Below are 24,256 nucleotides of genomic sequence, written 5' to 3'. Positions count from 1 at the left end.
TTCATACAAAAACCACCAAATGTATGAAAGCAATACCTACTCCAATTTCTAATGAAGATTGCAAAGATTCCCATATGGCTGAACTGTATAATAAAATGCATCTTCAAGCGCCTCTTCTGTAGTTATTCTACTAGACTCCTTAACTCGCTCGAGTGTCCGTCTGTGTAATGAAGACTAATGGATCTGCAGCAGTGAAGGTGATGAATGGGGAAATTGAGTCTCGCGTGTATTATTATGTTAATGTTCGTGTATTTAGGTGTAAACTAAACAAAAGAGATCTACCCTCAGTGTAAACATTTATGCTGTATAGCCATTTTCAGTCATAAGTAGCCATTTCACTTTTGCAGATATTCTACAGAATCTTCGTATACATGTAAGTGATAAAATCTATAACTACAAATTCTACAAACACAATAAGCTCTTCTTCTATAAAATGATCTAACTTCTCCTCCCCTTCACCTATAAATTTAAAAAGAACAAAGAACTATTCCAATCAAAACATTTGAAGTCGCGTAAACCAGCCGAAGTTCAACAGCCAGACAATAGGTCCCGCGGCCGCGGCGGCCGTGACTCAATGGGAAGTCCCGGGTTCGAGTTTCGACTGAATTATTAAAAACCCTCGATCGATGCTGTCTGCACGCCAGCCCCATGCATAGGGTTACTTCAGCTTGACATAAACTAAACAAAAGAAAGCTGCTTTGCAATCGGTATCTTTGATACAACGAGATAGAGTCGTGGATAGCGAAGCAGCTCCCCTAATTATGGTTTTTGGGAATCTACAGTGACCCCAGCGACCACCTGCATTCTATTCAAATGTCCTGAGCGATAATGAGGCGACGTGGTCACAGTAAATGGTGCTGATAGAATCTATGTCGCTTTTGCGTGATTGTAGTCGCGAAGTAAATAATGTCTGAAGGGTATTTAGTGATCATGTTTGTTTTCAGCAACGGATTTTCTGAATTTTGTGAGTTGTGAGTCGCGTAGAAGCTACTCGATCCCCTCGCGCCTCGTCCCCGCGCACATATTTCTGCCGGAATACGCGACTTACAACTCACAAAATTACGCTCGTGTGGCCTCACCCTTATTGTATATAATTATCATAGCGTGTATGTCTGCATTTTGGACGGACAGTTGTATATTTAGCTCAACTCATTTCTGAATAAAACTGCACACTTTATTTCTACCTCCAGCAGGCAGGGAACCAGTGCAAATTCATTTATTTATTGAGCAAGAGGTAAACAAACAAAACAGCACTGTGTACAAAAAAATAACAACAAGTAAAACACAGTACACTTTTAATTTGCAACCTCTACGAATGTAAATTGCATTTCAACCAAAAAGTATACTTACAAACGGAAACGGAAAAACTTTGAACTGAAATTAAATAAACGAAACATTCATTCACTCAGTAAGAAGTAAAAGTAGAAGCACTTCTCAACAGAAGCAATAAGAAAGTTAGCCGAAAATAATCTCCATAAAAAGATGAACTTTACCCCAACTGTAGTCTGACCATTAGAGAATATCCTGATCATGCGGTTATCCTCCACCTAGTGCCTTTGCTCTGGATATGTAGTAACTATCATCTGTTAAGTTGCTGTGGTCACTGATTAATAATGTTAAAATTTATACAGTGTTTTGAAAAAAAGGTATAGTGAACCATAAGAAGGTGATTGAGCGATCATTCCGAACAACTTTTGTTCAGCAACTTTTTGTACGGATTTTTTTTTGCGTATTTTTAACCCAATCATTAAAGTTTATTGAAAAAAAAGTATATGAATGAAATGAAATGAACTTCATATACTTTATATCGCTTTTTACTTTATAAGTTGCAACGACGCGGCGGCTGTTGCGGTGTTTCTCCGCGGGAACACATTATTTGGTCTGAGTATAAGCATATTATTCATCTGTGTGCGAACTGCAAGTATTCGCTACAAACTGGTAAAAGGGAGCGAGAATAATATCGTAAGCAAACTAGATGAAAAAAGTTTCGCTTATTCTGCCCGGATGCGCGGTTGCCACAGGTATTCTATTATTCTGTTGTGGGAACGGATGACTGTATGCTTTTCTGGAAACACCGAAATAATATACGGAGTTGAAAAGATATATGAGGTCAGAATGTAATGAAAAAACTTGTAGTTTTCATACTCGAATATTTTTCCTGTAAGAACACAGTTTTTTGTTGTTCTGGTAATTTATAAATCTTACTAGAACAACGTACACTGATAGGTACATACCTAACATGGTGTCATACTTAACTGTTATACTGGTAATTCAGTAAGGATAGTACTTTAGTTCTATACCTACTATACTGAGCGTTCCAAATGTTTTTTTTTGTAAATTTCCTAGTCTCAGATGAAAAGTTGTTCAAAACGACCTCCTGCCTCCTTTTTCGGCTTTAATACCACTTCTGCAACACCATTTGTATAAATATACTGATTCATACCAAAAAAATACTTCTGCCTGACTTTTTTGACTGTGTTGTAGGAGTAATATACATTGAATAAACACTTTTTGATCTGTATGTATGAGTAAGCAAGAGGGTTCAGTATAAACCTGTTTTTCTGAAGCTAACCACATGGAAATGTGCCGAGCGGCAAGATGCAATATTTGCTTGCTGTTCAATCTGTGACAGCAATATCATTTCAGTATAAATGTGTTACTACTACTGTATTTCTAGTATTCCCCCTCACATTTGCCTTTTTTACCCTTGACGAAAAAAGAGAAGTTTTAAGTTTGACGTATCTGTGTGTTTTATTGGTTTAAATTCTATATATATCACTGAAGTTCATTCATCATCGTCATCATCACGACCCATCACGTCCCCACTGCTGGGGCATGGGTCTTCTTCCAATGAAGGAGTTTCATTGTATGCGTGAAAATATATTTATTAATTACCTTTCTTAAAAATAAATTTGTAGGTATTGATACTTTTATTTAATCGTGGATTTAAATTCTATAGATATTGCTGAAGTTCATTACAAGCGTGAAAATATAATTATGAATTACCTAACTTACAAGTGAATTTAATTCATTTACCGCAAACACTACACCGGAACTGTTTTATTAATTAAATATTAACATGGCTACCTCATAAAATCCGGTTGTAGTTCCACTAATTAGCCTATATGATAAATTAATTAGTACAGCAACACAGTAGATAGTGTGACATTTTGTTCCTAGAATCAAATAACTATGTGGCGACATTCATTTGTTATGCTGCAGAAAACAATACTAATTAATTACAAATAGGCATCTACATAGCAATTAGTTTATAAATTTGTTTAAAGAAAATTGGTTTTCTAATCTAATGTCCAGCCAAGCTTGTTTGTTGTTTTTCTCCACAAGTACTATATTTATATAGATTCGAGGAGTTAACAAAAAGTGGGAACATTTATATTTTTTTATAAACAGCACTCAACTCTACCCCAAGCCTATACAGGGTGAAAAACACAAATTACTGCAGTTAGGAAAGTGGCTTCCCCTGTACACAGGGTGTAAAGATAACATTTCCGCCGTAACCACAATATTCCGCCTCGATAATGGCACAGGGCACCCTGTTTGTTTAGATAGCTCGTGTTTACTCTGCAAGATGGAAAGATATACGTCGGTACATTATGATTTTACCAAACTTTGTAAACTTGGGTTTTAGTTAGGTAGTAGAGCAGGAGGGTTATTCTCGCTTGATAAATGGGATAAAGTCGTGGTTGGCGCAGCAGTGTTCGTAGATAAATGTTTTGTAGTATAGAGCGATAAGGCAAGGAAGAAGAAGAAGAAGCGACCTCCCAGCACGTCGAACAGAGGTAGCCAACGATGTTTGATGAATAGATTGATCTACGATTCACTACGGATTTTCACGGGCTTTATAATTCCTTTAGGAAGTGCTTTGATTCTTGGCTGATTTACTGTCTCAGGTCATGTGCAGAGAAACCAGACCCCCCTCTCATTTTAACAATTTTTCTAAGAGGGGTCAGGTTTCTCTGCCCTTTACGTAGGTACTTATATGACAGAGGAATATGTAAAATATTATATTCTTGAAGTATATGAAAGAGCGTAAACATTATTAATCTAATCTTTTTTGTCCCTCAGAAATCTCATATAATAACAACCTTCAAAGACGGACCAGTATCATTATTTTAAGTGGCAATCTTTAATTAATTGGATGGAATAAGAAAGCAAAAAGGTGTATATTTTTGTCCTGACAGTAGGACACATTGTGTGAACAAAAAATTCATATTTACCTCACATGTTATAATTTTTCATAACTTACTTAAAATAATAACATAATTACCTAACTACGCAGGTATTTCAGTAATAACTAGTTCCAGGTACATGTTTGAAATTGTTAGAGAGTGTGGAGTGAACAAAAATATGCTTTTCCTAGCCGCTAGACCCACCGCATGGAAGTATTCTGCGCACGGAATATTTTAAACTGCAAACTATCCAGCTACTCGTACATATTCTACCGGCGGAAATGTCAATAAATAACAGACCGTCATCGCAGGTCTAGGAACATGGAAAACAAATTAAAGACTATGTGAGATATTTAAATAATGGTTTAACGTGCGGACAGATCTGTGAAGTTGGTTAAGTTCATGTTTGGAACCAAAATAAGCATATGAAATGGATTATGTTCCTAAAGTACCTAAATAAGGCCGAGAACTACATTATAAGTTACGACACCACAGCTCAGATATTTAGACTGTTAAAATTACTAATTTATCCTGTACCTATAGGTATATCATGTATGTCCTTGTCTGTGGTGTTATACAGGGTGCTGGCACGGGGCGCAGTTTGTTAGTTGTGCTTGGACCTGGAGCGATGCCAGATTGTTTGACGAAACACCAAGATTCAGAGTGCTGTTTAGTGATCGGTGCCTCTATTACAACGTGATAGAGTCGTGATTACCACAGCAGTTCAGGAGGGAGTCGTGGGAGGCAAATAGTTTATTCCATCAAGGTTAATATATTATGTACCATATACCAGTGGTTTCAATCCTTAAGTCGGCAGGTCATCAGCACCAGTGAAATGAAATATTGTATTCGTCGTTATGAAAACATTCTAAACGAAAGTCAAGTCAGATTTACTATTTTATTTATGATTTAGTCTTTATTATTTAGTCTAGATAAGTTTATTTATTTAAACTGGAGCACCAGCAGCTTCAACAACTAACATTAATTATATTATAGTATACTAAATATGAAGCATCGCCACTAATTAACAGTGTGGAGGTAATTTCCTACCTCCATCATGTTACATTTCCATTTGATATACGTGAAGAGCAACATCCACTATTCTACAGCCTGATTCTATTTACAATAGAGATTCAATTTCGACGCGAAGGATTGTCGTGCTTACAATTTTTAATATACCTACTCTATTCCTTACTCATGTTATATTTCCATAGACCATTATTATTATGTGCTGTTTATCCACTGCTATAGTCCACAGATATTTACTACTTTGTACTTAGTATTCATTTATTATAATGATTCGCAGCAAACATACTTACAACTGAACTGTGTATACCTAGATAGAACAGAAATGCATGCGTAATCAAACCCGGAATAATGTTTCCGGTCTGATAACCGAGTGAAATCAGACAGGGTTCTAACGGCTAAGCCTGTAATCGGAACCTGCCTTAAACCAACCACTTTGAATAGCAAATTTGAGTGTTCAACTGCAGATGGATCTAGCCGACGCTATGCTATAGCCACAGTTGATCTCATAGAAAGGAAACGTTTACTCGAGTCAAATTGAATTTTATTCAACGTAAACTTGTTACTTTTGCCTGCTTACGGTATTTTTATAGTGCTTTAAAAGTATTCCTAGACGAAACAAAAGGAACGCAGGAAAACGTAGACAAATGTAACAAAACAAATAAAATCGGTTCTCTATTTTTCCAAAGTGAAATTTTTCCACCACTTTACAGAGGGTGCATAATTTTCTCCCTCAAAATTATAATGGGGTATGGATTTCCGAAAGAAACGTTGTTTTTGTTTCAATATTTCTCGAATAACTTTTATGTAAATGTGCAATTCTGCTTCAAAAGCCTTTTTGATCCCTTTCTGCTCAGAGTTTAGAAGAATACGAAAAGGTAAAGTTCGTTACTTGTATTACCCGACTGCAACATTGGGTGGTTTATTTTTGCTTGTGTATAAAGTGAGCGTAAAAAAATATGTTATTAATGTTAGATTATAGAAAAATATGTAATATCTTTCCATAAAATCGAAAATTAGGGTTCCTTTATCACACACTCCTACACTTTTTAGCATCACCCACCCCGTCGCCCTCAAGTGATTATTCCCCCGACCGTACATCATAGATTTTGGGCCAGTCTGGGCCAGATAGTCCATTAGGGCAGGAATCTCACCGAATATCATGTTAAATTACCAGCTGACCGGGACAGGCTGGCGCGGGGCCAGGGAAGTGTTCCCGGGATGTGTGTGTGTGTTCTCACATGTGTTACATGCAGACTTGAAGTAGAGTCAAGCCAAACTTAGGGTTAGGAACGTGAAATATAAGTGGAATCCTTCATCAAGGTGCATTAAGACGCTCATCTCTCATCGCACAATCAAATTTCATTTTTTTGCACAGGCTATTCAAGAAATTACATGGTTAATTTATTGGTTTTAAATGACTTGCCTAAGTAAATTTAAACAGGTAGGTAGTTAAATGCTCAATATTCAAGTTTCAATCATGTAAACTTTTGATTTCATGAATTAAACACTGAACTGAATATATTGAAAACTTTGTATGAAAAAAACTAAATTAACCACTTCACAAAGGCTCTCACAAATATTTATCGCTTTGACAAAAACGACCGGGTGGGAGCTATCAGGCAATGGGTACGTACATTTACGGAATCTCATATAAACCCTGCGAATGAAAAAAATATGGAAAAAAACCACAGGATGGAGTTGTTAAAAAACAAGATAACAACTTTGTTTTCCGTAAGTCACAGTGATGTCCCCGCGCCATGTCGCCAGCTCCGGCGGTAGTCTCGTCCGGAAGCGCGCTCGATTAGTCAGCACTTCCCGTGCCGACTGTACGACGCACGATGTACGTCGCTCAGAGTTAACTGAGCGAGACAACTGCATGGAGAGTGCGAGTTTTTGCATCGTTCTAAGGGCCAGGCCACAACACTGCGTTGCGACGTCGCATCGCAAAAATCTGCGACACTAAATTAAGCATTTGTACGGGAAAACTTCCAAAACAGTCGCAGAATTTTGCGATGCGACGTCGCAGTGTTGTGGCCTGGCCCTAAAGTCTAGCACAGGGCACAAGACATGACGCACGTCATGACATGAAAAATTATTTCCGTCGCTCTCGAGGCCGTGCGACGTGAGTGTGACGCAAAACTTTTGTCACATCTTGGCGCGCGCGTCTTGCGCCCCGTGCTAGGCCTTCTGGTAGAGGCGACTAAACGTAAATTTGTATGAAGCGGATCACGCGATGCACTAGGTGCGTACGATACTTGTGTTGATTTTCCCTACTCGATCGGTTAAGTAAAACCTGCACTAGGCACTCTGTAGATCACGTCGTGCTAACTGAGCGAGGCGGTGATAGATCGCGACTAGTTCTCGACTAGGGGGAGTGAGATTTCCTTTCTGCTACAATGCTACAAACGTTAGTTAGAAGGTTAAATTCAATATATTGGTACATGCCTATCAATATGGTACCTAATAACTAAATTAAAAAAAAAAAGAGTTTATGGTAGTAAGATAATAATACCAAGATGCACATAAATACATCCATTTCAGCTGATTTAAGCGTAGACTTTGATTGAATAAATTTACGTTGATATAAAAATACCTACCAGGTTTACTAATTAGATTAACCAAAACAAAAAAAAACGGTCTCTATACTTACAATCAAAGAGAGTAAAGTTTACAAGATTCGCAGCGTACCTGAAACAAATTCAACATACTAATTAGACCACGAAATTAAATTAGTTCTCATAAGTGATAATAAAAAATAATTAAAACAATCAATAGTAAAAACAGGTGTTAAATATTAATTAAAAAGGCACTTCAAAAAACATTAACACAAATTAAAGTGATATAATATAAAAAGTCGCATTAAAACTGTACCATCATTCAGTTGCAAACTGTGAATCAATACACTTGCAAAGGTAAAAATCTCATTAAACTTATAACCAACTTATACATTTTATTTTATTTTTATAAGACTAATAAATAGTGCAGGGAAATAAACTCGCTCTTATTTATAAATGGAAGAGCATTAGTAGCAGTCTAAGTAGTCCATTAGTCTTTCATTATCTTTCCGCCTGTGTGGCAGATAAAACCATTCAAACTATAATCAATCGAGACTTGTCCTTGTTTATTCTTAAGGCTTTTACTAATAACAACAGACTTAAGGCATACCCATCTAATACGTATGTTCTTATAGAAATAAAGCAATTATTATAAATATCGTGTTTTCCGATCATTCTGAAGGGGTGTGAAGCGCCAGGATAGTAAGGTATCTAGCAATCTGGAGCTTTATCAAAATAAATTATTCCAGTAGTCTGCACCAGCTCATGAGAACCACTTAAATTTTTTCAAAGTTGATTAAATATTTATTTTGACAGTCATTGCAGTGGAAGATACAAAGGCGTTTCAATAAGAAAGACGTTAAATCATGTAGATGGCTACAACTCTCTCTCTCAGCTCAAAATTAAGTCCCCAAAACTAACAAAACCCATTTCTACTTCCAGATGAAGCTGACAATTTTCTTCGTGCTAGCTGTCTGCGCATGCGCGTCGCTGGCGGCGCCGCAGCTGCAGTGGGACCCGAGCGGCCAGTACCGCGTGCTGGCGCGCGCGCCGCTCGCCTACCTGCCGCCACTCGCCTACCCACCGCTCGCCTACCCCGCCGTCGCCTACCCCGCCGTCGCCTTGCAGAGGGCGAGGGCGCCCTTCTTCTACGACTACAAGCAGCTGTAAATTGCGAAGGTTGCCGGTGGATTCTTGATGATGAAATATAATGGCTTTTGATTGAGAAATTTTTGTTGTTGTTGTTGTAACGAAGGTTTATTTACACTAGGAGGCGCTACTTATTTCTTGACTAAAAAACATCACACCGAATGCCAGCAAGGTGTGAGTACATACGTATGTACCTACACTTTGCTGACTAAAAATCATCAGACCGAACATGAGTTAATTAAGTAATTTATAGTTAAAACTACACATCTAGAGACCCAGACATCTCATACGATGACATAATATGGAGACTGAAGACCCACGGCAGTTTTTAGACAAAGTTAAGTTTGTAGCCGCCAAAAAACTGAAAGTTGTGAAATTTTAGTTCTCTGGGTTTCAGGAAGCTGTATTTTTCTAAAAGTTTTTTTAGGTAAAAACCCCGTTACTTAAGCTAGCTTTATTTATATTCTGTTATAAATTTTATAGTAGTCTACTTTGTTAGCACCTTGGAGGGTAAAATATATCTGTGGTAGACGTCATATCGTTTCGTGATTATCGTGTTCTAGAGTTATCGATAAACTATGCTGTGACTTGGTGTGCTTTCACTGCACAAGAAAAACGGAAATAATGTTGGGAAGCTCCAGAAGTATATTTTATTCAATACTATCTTTACCATATCTAAAAAGAAGTAGCGCAAGAGTTAGAACTTTAATAAGTAACATAATTATTATGTACCTAGAAATTAAGGTACTTTGGACATACACTACTACTAGCAGATAGTAGCTACGAACTAGATAACTGCTCTGCATGATCTGTCCTAACCTAAATTTCCTTTTTTGACTTTCTCTTCAATTAATGACACACGACATGAAATAATATTGTATGTAAAACATACACGAAACGACTTGTCGAGATTGGGATTTATTTTTTGAGCGACCCTTATGTAAGTTCTGTTTCTTCTTGTTGTGTCAACTACAACCAAAAAGAGTCACTAAATAATCCGTTTCCAAAAATAGGCAACTGATACTACACCATCTCATTAGAGACTCACTCACAGACAATGAAAAGGTTCCACTAAGAAAATCAACAAAGTAGTCCTAAACGGAAAAGACTAGCGCAACATTGAAGTACATTGAATAGAGCATCAGGATATTACGAACTAAAACCGGTAATATTCTATTAAATTTTTTAATGAAATGTTTGAAAAAATTGGTGATGTTTGGTGTCGGCATTTTGTGAGTTTACTTATTCATTTTTTTAAAGTTCCATTCAGAAAATCACCAAATTACTCCTAAACGGAAAAAACTAACTTAATGACGCCTTTTGCAATATTTAACTATTTCTACTTTGAACTATTTCTTTGCCCGTGAGTGTATGTTCCTTGTACTACCCTGTCACAAGAGGCTTGAAGGTCCCTTGTTCATCTGAATGAAAAGGAAAAATGAGGTTAATCTATTCAATTTTTTGACCTCCTCACAAGCAATAATTCGTGTTTTGTTCATCCGAGAATATCGGATTCGAAGCTATTTAGATAAAGGGCTTTTTGATAGACATAAAGAGTCGAAACTCGTGTGTTTCGAAGTCAATTTTAAACTTGCTGTAAATTTACAATACGGTCAATCTTGATGGGCTTAGGAAGTTTAATTTCTTATTTTTGTTACGGTATTTCTTATTGGTACGTCTTACGTAAGATTTCTCTAAGAGGGAGGCTCTCAGACAGCGGCACTAATAGATTGAGGAGGGATATTTTTAGTCACCAAAGTATAGATACGTACACACACGAAATGTTTTTTAACCAAGAAATAAGTAATGCTTCCTAGTGTAAAGAAACCTTCGTTACAGTAACAACTACAAAAATTTATCAATCAAAAGCCATTTAATTCATCATCAAAAATTCATCGCCAGTATTGCCAGCCGCTATTTACAGCTGCTTGTAATCATAGAAGAAGGGCGCCCTCGCCCGCTGCAAGCCGACGGCGGGGTAGGTGGGGTAGGCGACGGCGGGGTAGGCGAGCGGGGGGTAGGCGAGCGGCGGCAGGTAGGCGAGCGGCGCGCGCGCCAGCACGCGGTACTGGCCGCTCGGGTCCCACTGCAGCTGCGGCGCCGCCAGCGACGCGCATGCGCATACAGCTAGGACGAAGAAAATTGACAGCTTCATCTGGAAGTAGAACTAGGCTTTACTCTAAAAGGAAAGAACAACAGTTTTCATGCAATTGGTACGTTTAATGCAACGAGGTGGAGTCGTGGTGATTGAGTTTTGGTTTTTATCTGCGTTCTACTTCTGATGCTGGTGATTATCATCAGGCAATAACCGTCTGCTGGACGTAAGCCTTTATAGGTCAAGCACCGCAACAATACTCTGACCTCAGCCGTCCTCATCCAGCTACTCTTCCACATAAAACAGATCATAACAAATAAGATGCTTCTCTGTGAAATAATTTGAAAACACCTTGAAGTCGATTAAATTCATGAAAGAATAACATTGGAAATTTATTTTATTTTATTATATTGGTACACAAACAGTTATAAGAATACAGAGTTCCAAACATATACAATATGAAGTTACATTTCCTTCCTATAACCGACGAGAGTGCACACTTCAGTTTAATGATTAAATTTTGATAATATTAGTTAACAGCTAGTTATCACTACAGTATAACATGCAGGTACGATAATTTAATAAAAAATATATGAAAATTAATATAGCAAGCTGTAAATAATTAGTTTTTAGATATTGACAGTTTGGCAAGTGCCCTTTTGAAGGTGGAAAGTGGCTGAGTAAAATGCTCTAGAAAACTCGAGCAGCTTTTTTAATTTTTACACAATGTGTATCATCATCATCATAATCAGCCTATAGCAGCAAATTACTATTAGGTTTTAGTTTAAATAAATAAATAATTTAATATAGTTATTTTTATTATATAATCTTATTTGAGAAAGAAGAAGATTAAAAGTATTAAAATAATAGAATAATAGTTTACCTTTGTGTGTTGTTTTGCAGTTTGCAACTGAATGATGGTACAGTTTAAATGTAACTTTTTATATTCTATCACTTTAATTTGAGTTAACGATTTTTTAATGGACTTTTTAATTATTAATACCCAAAACAATTTACTTTGCTAGCCATTTTGATATTTTATTAATACTTGTAGTTACTGCGGTCATTATTGTATAAACCTTGGAAGAGCAAAGTCAATCTTGAATAGACGTTAGGCGCCAATAAAGTTGTATGGAATTTTATTGATGACGTGTTTTATTTCTATAATTGTATATCTGTAATTGTTCTATGCCCGAAAGCGTCGTCGTTAAACAGTAATTGACTGAATTGTCGTTATGCAGGGCTAACTTCATGCTTAGGTGAAATTATGTCAGTAAGAAACTGTGCCAGTTATGTACAAGCGAGATGGATATGTCATGTTTGTATACATACATGAAACCAATATTGCAAATCGGTTGGATAAGTCGGTAAGTTTTGTGCGGGTACCTACTCGGTGCTCTCAATATCCAAAGTCCTGTCCAAGTTCCGGCCAGGCTTCATCACTCCAACTTATGAACACAAAGTACTTAGTTACATAATGTACTCTACCTACTTATCTCAGTTCTTGGTCTAAGATCGGACGAAATGTGTGGGTTTTTTTTTCAAGTTTTTATGTTTTCCTGTAATATTATAGGCAACTACCTATATTTGTTATCATTACCTATTGTACTTACTTACAACAACATCTTGTTTTGTGATGATAATTACATAGTTCTAATAAGCCTTTAAAACCCACTTTAATTTGGAATACTTAATATTTTTATGATTGATTTCACTTCTGTGGTCAAATACCAGTCCACTTCATCTTGTGGTTTTTGAGAGTTGGACCAAATGTGGCTTCAATTTATTAGTAGCCATGTACAAAACATTTTAGAGGGCCTTAATATTCCGAGAAAATGTGTTACGAATCTTCGTTTTTATTAAGCAAGCCCTTCCTGCACCTGCTACGACACTGCGTAGCAACGTAGCAAGTACTACGCGAGGCGTAGCGACCGTAGCGACTGAAACTGGAGTTCATGAGACGTCAAGTGAGCAAAAATTGCCCCTAATTAACCTGCTTATCTTGTTGTAAATGTAAAATACCAGTAAGTCTATCAATAATATCTGACTAGTCATAAAATCCCGATTGAATTATTTTCTTTTACTTAACTGGTTTTGAGGGATGTCGTAGCAAGGGGGTCACTCTACATATTATTATATAAGTTTTGGAGCGTTGCTGCGCGAGCCACGGCTCTATCTCGTGATATTAAAAGTACCGATTGTTTGAAAGCTTTCGTTCGTTAGTATTTCGTGAGTATAGATCCTCCTGGGACAAAAGTGTAGGGGGTGAACTAGTAGTAGCGCCTCAAACCGTCTCCACTGATTGGCCTATTCAGTGTAACGTGCCTCGGAGTGTCAGTTGCAAATCCTCAATTATTAATTTCAACCGACAGACTCAGGTGCAGTTGACTGGCGAAACTTAGCAGAGAGGGGGTAGGATACGACCGAATGGCGTAGTGGTTAGTGACCCTGACTACTGAGCCGAAGGTCCCGGGTTCGATTCCCGGCTGGGGCAAATATTTGTTTAAAGACAGATATTTGTACTCGGGTCTTGGGTGTTGATATTTATATTTAGTATCTATCTATCTATGTATTTGTATAGATATATCAGCTGTCCGACACCCATAACACAGGTTCTGCCTAGCTTGGGGTCGGATGGCCGTGTGTGAGATGTCCCCACATATTTATATTTATTTATATATTCATCAAAGAGGCAGTAGAGGTGCATAATGGCGCTATGGTCTTATTGTCTACAGCTAAGCACATGCTAAATTGACAGCAAGCATTTCATTCTTTGTTTTGTATTGTATTATCCTATCCTTTTTTTTGTTGTTGTTTTGTATAATATATTTTTTTCGTTGCTGTTGTCAGTGTGTCAAATACTTTATCTTTAATTAAAAGAAAACAATTGTCCTATATTCAAAATATTTATGACGAATCTAAGTAAAGGAAAGACAACATTGTTTTCCCGCTCTAGTATTTTTCTTCTAAACAACCGGAGTTGTTGACTTGTTTTAAACAATTTCAGTCAAACAAAATTAATTTCCGCCCAATACTTCACATTTATTTCGACATGGAACTCCGAGCAACCCTTAAAGTACAGTCGCGTTCACAACTTGTTATTACACATCGCCACAGCGGGTGCAATGACCCCGGACTTGCACTTATCAATTATTTAGTAACCTCAGTCGCCCACCCCCCCGCACCCCGCACCCCCGCCCCCGCGTCGCGTGTCGGCCGTCATTCATCACCGGACACTGACGTTACAAATTACGATGTCCATTTTTCTGCCTCTCCTGTAGTTTGACGACCAATTAGTGGATTTATATTTTTTGTGCAACACTGGTTTGGATTAGAGATTGTGTTTTCAATTTCAGATTTTTATATAGTTACGAGCTGCATTCATTTGCATAGTATAGTTTGCGTAGTTTCATTTGTATAAGCCAATATAACTTAAATCTTAATGACATTTATTACTAAATGATACAAAAAGACAATAATTATTGCGGTAACGTAATGAATAACACATCAGGACAGTATTAAATAACATAAAATTATCAATTAATAACCAATTAAAACATTATAGCGTTCGCAGAAATAGGTCATCAATTCGTAATAACATTAACGAACTAGAATCGCAATTCCTGGAACTGTTTAATTCAAATTACGACAACTAACTCTGACAACGTTCCAAAATCGCCCGCTTAGGTACACCGACAAACTTCCTCTTTTCGAGCTCCAAATCCAATTCCGTGTCCGATTTGAACACGGCAAAGTGATAATAAAAAACCGGTGTCATTTACCGGTTCCGGTATTCCGGTGCCCTCTGGGCACTAATGCAATTTTGCACTCGATTGTACGCGGGGAGAGTCCTTCCTTTATCAACGGCGCGGGTCGACGAACTTGGCGTGTGCGGAAACACTTTTGTTTTCACCTGTCTCCGCCATTTCGTGCCACATGAATAACATGAAGCAACATAATTAGATAAATTATAGATAGAGAAAGCCTTTCTGACCTTTCCGTTGGGAAAACTGCACGAAATTGCCTGAAATTTATTTACTTTTCAGTCGACTCTATTGCATTAGACAACAACCAACACCTAAAGTTGGTTAAGCTGTTAGCTATTTGGTACTTTAGAAGATTTATGTAGACAAGTTTGTGAATAATTTATTTAAAGTTTATGCTGAGGGATGGACTATCAATTTAGTTTATGGAGATTTGAACACGAAGCTATTTCAACTGAGCAGCCATTTTGATGATAGTGCAATGGTTTTATGAAATTGGTATGTAAGCACAACCTTTAGTCTGTTTTACTAGTTAAAAGGTAATTGTTTGTTTCTTAATAAGGCAGGATTTCAAGAGACACCATACCTGACAAATATCAATTGTTTTATAGTAAAATGACTAAGTACCGTACCTATATTTTTTAACGTACCTACCGTGTACCTACCACTATTGCACATTTGCACAACCATTAGTGATCTGTCAAGAGTTACATCAATCATTATCTTTGTCAAAGTTCTTTGAACAGCAAAACCAGAATGTTTCCATTCTAAAAACCATATAACTTGAAGCAGAAAGCTTTGAAACCTGAATAGTTTTCAACAAAACTAATCCAATGCTAACAAGGTAATGTAAAGGTAAAATATTGGCTTCATTATAAGTTTGAATGGCCCTCGCAACGACCACCCGTCTGCTCCAATATCGAACCAGTTTGTGTACAATCATAATAATAATTTCAAAGATTTAATTGCATTTTGGTCCACCTAATGAAGACCTAATGACAGTCATGTGATTTGTTTAAGGTTTTTTTACGCTGCACGAAATATCTAACTAGATTTGATTTTCAATGTTTTTTCATTACAAAGTACAATACTGTCTACCGTTACCGCTGACCAACTTCAAAATGACCACAACCTGTAACTTATCCTATGGTCTATGTGCTGCTGGTGACAATATTGAAATAATTTAAGAGTACTTATTATTTGCATGGTGCCAACAAAGTTACCACCATCAAAAGCTCTGCTTAATCTGCACAAAGTACTGTGTTCGATTCCAGCTAAGAGCTTGTCAATACTGTCTCCGCAACACACATACACATATACATATACATTGCACATTGTAACTAACATACAATCAACGTACACCCACCCTGCACCCAAGAACCACGGCCTAGGGGTCTACTCCTGCTTCGCGAAATAGATGGATAGATAGATGAATTTATTGTTTATTTACGGAACACAATACATACACAGAATGATTACACTAGGTAATGCTAAACTCACGACTTTATAATATAGCAGACAGACAGAAAGAAGTTAATATATTGAAAGCAACATAATGAATGCAATTTTTCAGACAGCTGTTGCGCTAACCACGGCTCTATGTCCCCTAAACTTAGTGTTTCGTCAAGCAAGAGTAGTCCCCCGGTGTAAGTTAGTTGTAGGTAAAGGAGGTTAATTGCAAGTGAGGTGGTTCTCTGAAACTGTCGATCGGGCGGAGGGCTGAATTATTTGCTGCAATAGAGAAACTAAGATTTAGGCACAGCATCCAATTAAGTATGTAAGATACATAATAATATGTGTAATTACTGTTGCACATTCATTGTAATCACGTCGTGTACGGTACTTAAAAGGGCATCGCTAAAAGAAATAGTGAACAAATAAAATAAAGTTACGTGTATTCAAAGCTTTTTCAGAAGCTTTAATACAACAAGAAACTTCTCTAAAAACAAATAAATCACATTGGAAAAATCTCTCCTAAGTAATGCAATTCCTCGTGCCATAGAAAACTTCGCAAGTAGCTGCAACTCCTAACTAAAAGCGGCTCTGTTTGCACAAAGTAACACTAGATGGCGCTGCGCGTTGTAATAACACAATTACTTCGACGCTCCGCAGAGTAATGAGATAGGTGCCGCCAAGTTGGGATAATGGAAAGTCAATTATGTTATATTTTCATGTATTTACTTTGCCTAGCTTATGAATTTTTAATTTAGAGTGTGCGAAGTGCCAAAATTTCTACGTGCACTAAGTATTTTAAGCGTAATTTAAGATCAACACCTTCCATGCTAGCTTGCCGATGTCCATCTTTGCGGCCAACAGTTTAACCTACGTACCGTATGGTATGAGCTGATTCTTATCAAAATCAAGCCTTTGGAGTACGTCAGCTGTAGTAATATCTCCTTTTGATTGAAATGTTTTTCCTCACATCATGCAGTATGTAAAGTGAAAAGCGTGCTTCTTTGGTAGTTTACACAATAGAAGAGTTCGCTCATCACATTAACTTTGATGTTTCAGACTTGCGAATGCGGATAGCCTGCCTCATTTCATTTGCATAGGCTGTGTCTACTAGTACACACATTAGGTTTATAAGTTTTTAATTTAAAAAAGAGGAGTAAAATGTAATACAATCTGCAAAGCTATAGGTACCATGAACGACCGTAGATAGCACTATAAATCTTACATTTTAAAACGCATTTGCTCTACAGTCGCAGAGCCGAGAGGTCCGCCATTACATCAGTCATCCGACAAAGACCTTTGGATAAGTTGAAACGATTGGAATCTCTTCAGAGGATCTCTCTACGTCCCTACTTCAGACTAAGAGATCATTTTACACACAGCACTTTGATGTTAACCTACTCGAGCCATCATTCTGAGGAATATTATATTATGTATTATTCAGTGTTGCTGCCTCATGCATCAATTTACACTATGTTCATTGAGAAGATGATAATAAAGTATGTAGGATATTACTATAAGCAGATACGACTAAAACACTGGTAGTTCTAAGAAAAGTTGTAATATTTTGTACATTGCTTGAATTATTTAAATTTCATTACCTGTAAACTTTCCGTGTAACCTATATACTATCATTTTAAGTAATTTTAATTATTTATGTTAGTTATTAATCTATCATGTAAGCTTAATGAACGTGCAGGTACGCACACATTTCGAAGACATCTGAAAATGTTATGGTCTGTCCTAAATTTCAATTTTCCGTGACAAACACTTTATTGTAAGTATGTGTTGAAGGAAGGCCCAAACGTTGATGAAGACAGTCATTTAAGTAATTTAATACTTTCAGATTATTATTGATGATGCCTCGACTTGATACTAGCTTGTTATACTCAAGGGTCAAAGTGTATAATTACAAAGGCAGCATTATCTCGCTACAGGTACTATGAAACAGATATTACCAAGGTGCCAGGAAGCTATCGGATACGAAGTGATTAATATTAGCACAGGAATTTCATTAATATTGAACTAGATGAACCAGACCCACTAGATGAACGACGACCGAATGGCGTAGTGGTTAGTGACCCTGACTACTGAGCCGATGGTCCCGGGTTCGATTCCCGGCTGGGGCAGATATTTGTTTAAACGCAGATATTTGTTCTCGGGTCTTGGATGTGCCCGTAAAATGGCAATAGGCCCGCCCCCTATTACATTGGGACTAACATAACACTCTGGCGAAAAGTGGGTGCAGCAATGCACCTCTGCCTACCCCGCAAGGGAGTACATTAGTACAAGGCGTGAGTGTGTGTGTGTGTGTTTAGATGAACCAGCTACGCGGAAATTTGGTCTTTGTGACGCTAATGGTTTGGTTACACAATGTTAATAGAGGTTCTATTAAATAGGTCTGTATTTATTTTCGGAGAATTTCTATTTCATGAATTAATTATGTTTCGTTCTGGTGCTTGCTACTGCCGAAATTCTATGTAACTCAAAGGCCAACATGAAATAGTCAAAGGCTATAATATATAGCTATAAAAGGTACATTAATATGAAAGCATAACCCTGGAATGATAATAGAATATAACATTATTGTAGTATTCTTTTTGGAAAATGCATTATTTAGCCATGAGAATGCTACTATTTAAGTTGGTTTTTGTACTTGTTTGTTGTTGTCATTGTGTGCAATAAATAATTTATAATAATAAAATAGCCTAGAAATATTGAACATTCCACTCCACACAATCCACCTTCTACAAAAGGCCACAATCCTGAACACCTGCCGCATCACAAGGAAATTGACCTCATCATCCTGCATCACCAATTCGGTTACGTTTGGCTATTAAGGCCCGCGTGATCTGGATATAAAACATACCCCTCAAACTCAACAGAGGGAGAACAACACACTACAAAAATAATAATAATATTAATGCCCTAGTTCTAGCTTCATGTTCGCTTCATGTAAATCGTCCACAAACCGACTGCAGTTTAAATCAGGTCAGAAATAGCCGGAGTCGGTGTCTTCAGACGCCTTCACAGACCATTACTTTATCTGCACACGATTCTCATTCTTCAGCCGTAGGCCGACCGACGTTTATTGTGTGGCGGTAAAAAACCGAACTTGCATTATATAAAAGAACTTACATACTTACAAATTTTATCATAATTAATTGCTTGAATTGGTTTCTAAAGTTTTACTCGAAACGTACTACTGTAATTATTTTGATTACAGCCATTTAGTACCGACAAAATGATACAGACCTGCTTCATCGTAAGTAGGTACCTGTTTTTTCGTTACCCTTAAAATTTAATTATGCCTATAATAATGTCAAATTCTATATCAATACTTTTACCAATGCCACAAGCATGCCCCAAGTAATTGCCACGAGGGGGATTTCTAAAAGTCAATTGCCACGCGGCCTACTATTCTATGTGTTCTGCCTAAAAGTAGACTTCAGTAAATTATCAATAGACGAGCCAGCACACTAGCGCCCCCGCCCTGCTCGGTCATCACTCGAGCTGTACCCAGCTACTGGCTGGGAGTATAGAGCTGGGAGTCAGCTGTGATTCAGCAGATAAAGCGCTAATCGGGCGCTGTCGTCGACTGCGCGGGAAATGGAACAGATTGAAGATTACATCTGTCAAAGAACCGATAACCGATGGGGTAAATGGCTTGTCGATGGAGACCTCGACTAGAGAAGAGCAGTGCCTCCTGGGAGGTAGGTGAGTAAATTTCAAAGACTGAATGTAAAACCTTCATATCTATCATCCTTCATCCCATAGTATAACGGCCATTTTGATAACGAATCATCTAACGAAAAATATGAGATGAAAATTCAACAAATCTGTATCCATCTAAAGCTAATCGGATCACGAAGGAGTGGCCTAGTTCTCAGAACAATTAACTATGAAAATCCTTTGAATTCATAACTCAGAGATTACTCCGAACCCAGCTCCAGACTAAACCTAAACCTTAGTTTGTGACGAACCATTTGTATTCACAACGGGATCTGTGTCTTGTTGGTAACTTAGTTTATTTCCAATTTCGCTGCGATTTAGCTGCAGACTTACTCCCGACTCTGTACAAATTGACCTAAATTGAAGATATAGATAGGCGCCGACAAATAGCAGTAAACACGACGTGGACTTTTACTAGAAGAAAGATCCTGGATGGCAAATTGTGACCATATTGATTTATAAACCAGTAATAACCTATGCCAGTATTTTTTTAATAATAAGCACTATTTACCAATATTATCTTGAAGTTTAACTGAAAACTACGCAATACGCCTAACGAACCAAACAATAGTAAGCTCAAGTCGTAGTACCTAATTCATCTAGAAAAATCCTCAAAAAATATCTATTGAAGAACACGGATGTTGTGTCATAATATCAGATTCAGTTAACCTAATTTCAGTAACGACTTGAGTATTATCTAGTTTTACAAAACAACAAAATTACATAATTATTGTAAGGTTGTGCTAAATCTACTTAGTTTTAAGTGTGGCTTAGCCATACCATTTTTTTTGTTTATGATATGAATTTTACCTTCCATTATTTTATTCAACCATGCATATTTCTGGTCTGCTTACCTGGAACAAAAATTATTATTATTATGTTGTGTCGTTACCATCACGGGACCATGGGGTCCCGGGCATTTGGAAGGCGTGCATGGGGCCGAAGCCAACACGTAGAGGCCCGTTGACAACATTAATCTAAATGAAATGTGACACCCACCGACGATATTCCCTGTGAAAACTATAGAAGTAAACCCAAGGAAAACCGCCGGTTAGTGCAGGACTATTGTAGGATATGGAGAAAACTAATACAGGGTTATGGAATGGGGTGCTAAATGGACTGGGTATCTGGGACTATGGGAGGACTATGGCCCCTGCCTGGACCTATATGTTTCACATATAGATAAAAAGGCAGGGGGTGACTCGCACACACATTAAATGGGCCCCCCAAAACAGTCGCTAGCACATTACAGTGACGTAGCAACAAGGGTGCAACATGGCATGAGGTGCTGAGGATGGAGAGGTATACCAAGGCTCTCAGAGCAATCGCGGATGCCGAAGACCCCTACAAGCACTTACTGGATATACATCCTTCCTCCGAGCATTTCTGCTCTAGCGGTACACTACTCAAACCAGCCAATGAAGGCAAGCAAGAGGTGGGAGATCCTGTTCCTCGTCAGTGTGCACTCTGGACAACCAATAAAGGCAAGCCAGAGATGAGGAACAGGGGTTCTCCCCGGCATCGGGTGGGTGGGGTCGCTAATGCCCAACAGCTCGCCACAAGCTGCCCTGCCGCATTATTATTATTATATTGTGTCTTTACCGTCTCGGGACCATAGGGTCCCGGGCATTTGGAAGGCGTGCATGGGGCCGAAGCCAACATGTAAGGCCCTTTTGACAACATTAATCTATATGAAATGTGACACTAACCGACGATTTTCCCTGTGAAAACTATAGAAGTAAACCCAAGGAAAACTCCCGGTTAGTGTCATTATTATTACTATTATTATTTATTTATTATCAGACAAGAAGTCAATAATAGTAAGTAATACAATGTTCTTACATCTAGTGTTAGTAGGCATATATATACAAGAATATTTTAATTGGTGTGTAACCGCATCCATCTCTGAGTCAATGGAGAGTCCCATCGATCAGCAAAGACACTGAGGATGCTGTTGGTACTGCAGCGGATGCGAGCCATGTTAAATTAGTATTAATTAGGTTAGTATATTATAATCAATTAAGACTTGGCTGTTGCCTACCACATGGGTTTTCAATAAACTTTCATGTATTAAAATACCTATTCTAATGATAAGTATAAAAAATAAAAAGTAGGTACCTACCATGTTAGTAGTCGATTTTAGTAGGTAAATATTACAAAATGTTGATTATTTAATTATCAGGCTTTTAATTGAATGGCGCAGGTTTGTTCTACCCGTGTTACAGTTATTGTCTCTTCATTCAGGCGCTACTCTAAGCAACTATTTGTATAGGAGCGGCGGCGGCGGCGGCGGCGGCGGAGCGTCTACATTTCTTACCACTATTGTTGACTCTCATTGCTAGAATTCTGACGAAACACTTCTAAATTATTTCAAGTGTGGTTATGGTTTGAAAGATAAAATATTTGTATTGCAGGTATTTCTAGGAATAACAATCTTGTTTTGTGTATTTATCGGACTTATGGAACTGTTATTTTACACAAATGCCAACTTTTAATATTTCTCTTGACTTTATATTTTTGATGCCCTCTTAAACAATTAATAAACCTTTATTGTTCATTAAAGTATCAATCAAAGTGAAAAATCTTAAAACTAAAATACAGCAAACAAATGCATTTTGTTAGCTTTATTTAAAGCTAACAAAATGCAGCAGGCAACTGTAACTTTGCTGCAATTCTTAACTTTCCCAAAATATTCCCCTCATAGTTTCCGTCATGAAAAACTTTGCAAAGACGCAAAAAGCTGCGTTTACACCAACAAAGGGACGGCACTTTCAAAAAGACAGCTATCTCGCTCGCACTTGACCGCTTCACTGACAAAAGTGAAGTGTCTTTGCTCGCGTATTAATGAGAAGCATTGAACGCAGCCAGCAGGTACGGTTAGCAACGGGATGAAGCGACAGCACTCAAAATGGGAAGAATAGTTGGGAGTGTTTACTAACGCGTACGTTGACTGAAAATATTTTTTTTTCTTATCTACGTGGATTGGTTTTGGTTGTCTTAACGCTGGTGAAGCTAGGTGTCCTACCGTCCATAAAAAATAAACATTAAATTTCTGTTACGGTAATCACTGGAAAAAAATTACTATTATAGGAAAAAGAAGCTGTCAGCAAAAAGCCCTTCGGAGATTTCAGTCTTGAGCATATTTTAAGTATGCATGTGGAGTTATCATTAACACAAGAGCAAAAAGATCTATATACCTATTGTAAATACTCAAGTACACCTTGCTTGTACCTATTCGTTGCAAAGATCTTACCCTCATTTATTAAGTTTTTATTTTAACTTTCAAATCTGTTAATTATCTTTTACAATCGTCTGCAAAACACTCAGTTCAGGAGGTATGTATATTTTGTTTCTGTGAAACGCTATTTAAAATGATACCTATCGTGTTTTTTATAAAATTTACTTTTAGAGCGATATCTTCATAGTGGTGTATTTGCCAGCATTTCTATGTACTCCGTGTTCACGTATAATATTTTCCTCGCACGAGTTTAAGGGTGGCTTTTATCAAAGTGATAAATGTATTTAACTTTTTATTTAAACACAATTTGAAATAAAATTTCGTAAAACATCTTTTACCACGACTTAAATATGATTAGTAATCTGTTAAACCTAAATGCGGTCAAATGGCTATTTAACTTTACTAAACACATTTATCTACTACGCATGTCATGGCGTCAGTCGCGGCGAACAGCTGACCGACCGGCTGTCAAGAGAACTTTTCCATTTCTAGCATTTTTCCTCAGTGATGTCTAGTTGTTGTCTGTGAGAGATTCAGAGGTCATTGTTCAGAGGTTATCTAATAAATAATGGATTTGTGGGATATTTTGTTTGATGACGATGATGAAGAATTACTTCTCTATATGAATAGACCTCGCTCATTACGCTATATTGCAGAAAGAACTAACTTATTTGAGACAGTACCGGATAAAAAAATTGTTATGAGATTTCGTTTGACAAAACAAACTGTATCGCTATTCTATTCTATTCTATTCTCTGTGGGGGTGTAAGTACCTGCACCTGGCTCTCTCGAGTGGAACCTTTGTGCATATCCCCAAGGTCTAAACTGCCTTCCTAAGCTTGGACCATTTCCCACCACCCTGGTCCACTGCGGGTTGGTGGGTTCACATATTATTATCTAGATGTGCTAGATCTAGATATGCAGGTATCCTCACGATGTTTTCCTTCACCGTAAGAGCGATGATATACATTGTACTTAAGTTAAAAGAACTCATTGGTACATGTCAGCGCCGTGATTCGAAACCCGCTAGCTAAACTGTATCGCTTCTACTA

The 24,256-nt window shown here is 37.5% G+C and overlaps 1 protein-coding gene across 1 annotated transcript in view; it reads right to left on the bottom strand.

Moving 5' to 3' along the window:
* The window catches only part of LOC105380668, a 154,383-nt gene that overhangs the window by 69,870 nt on the left and 60,257 nt on the right, over positions 1-24,256 (bottom strand). The window lies entirely within an intron of this gene.

Source organism: Plutella xylostella, chromosome 23, assembly GCF_932276165.1.
Source record: "Plutella xylostella chromosome 23, ilPluXylo3.1, whole genome shotgun sequence".
NCBI classification, from domain to species: Eukaryota; Metazoa; Arthropoda; class Insecta; order Lepidoptera; family Plutellidae; genus Plutella; species Plutella xylostella.
The sequence above is the reverse complement of the archived record's forward strand: the minus strand, read 5'-3'. Positions and strand labels throughout refer to the sequence as shown.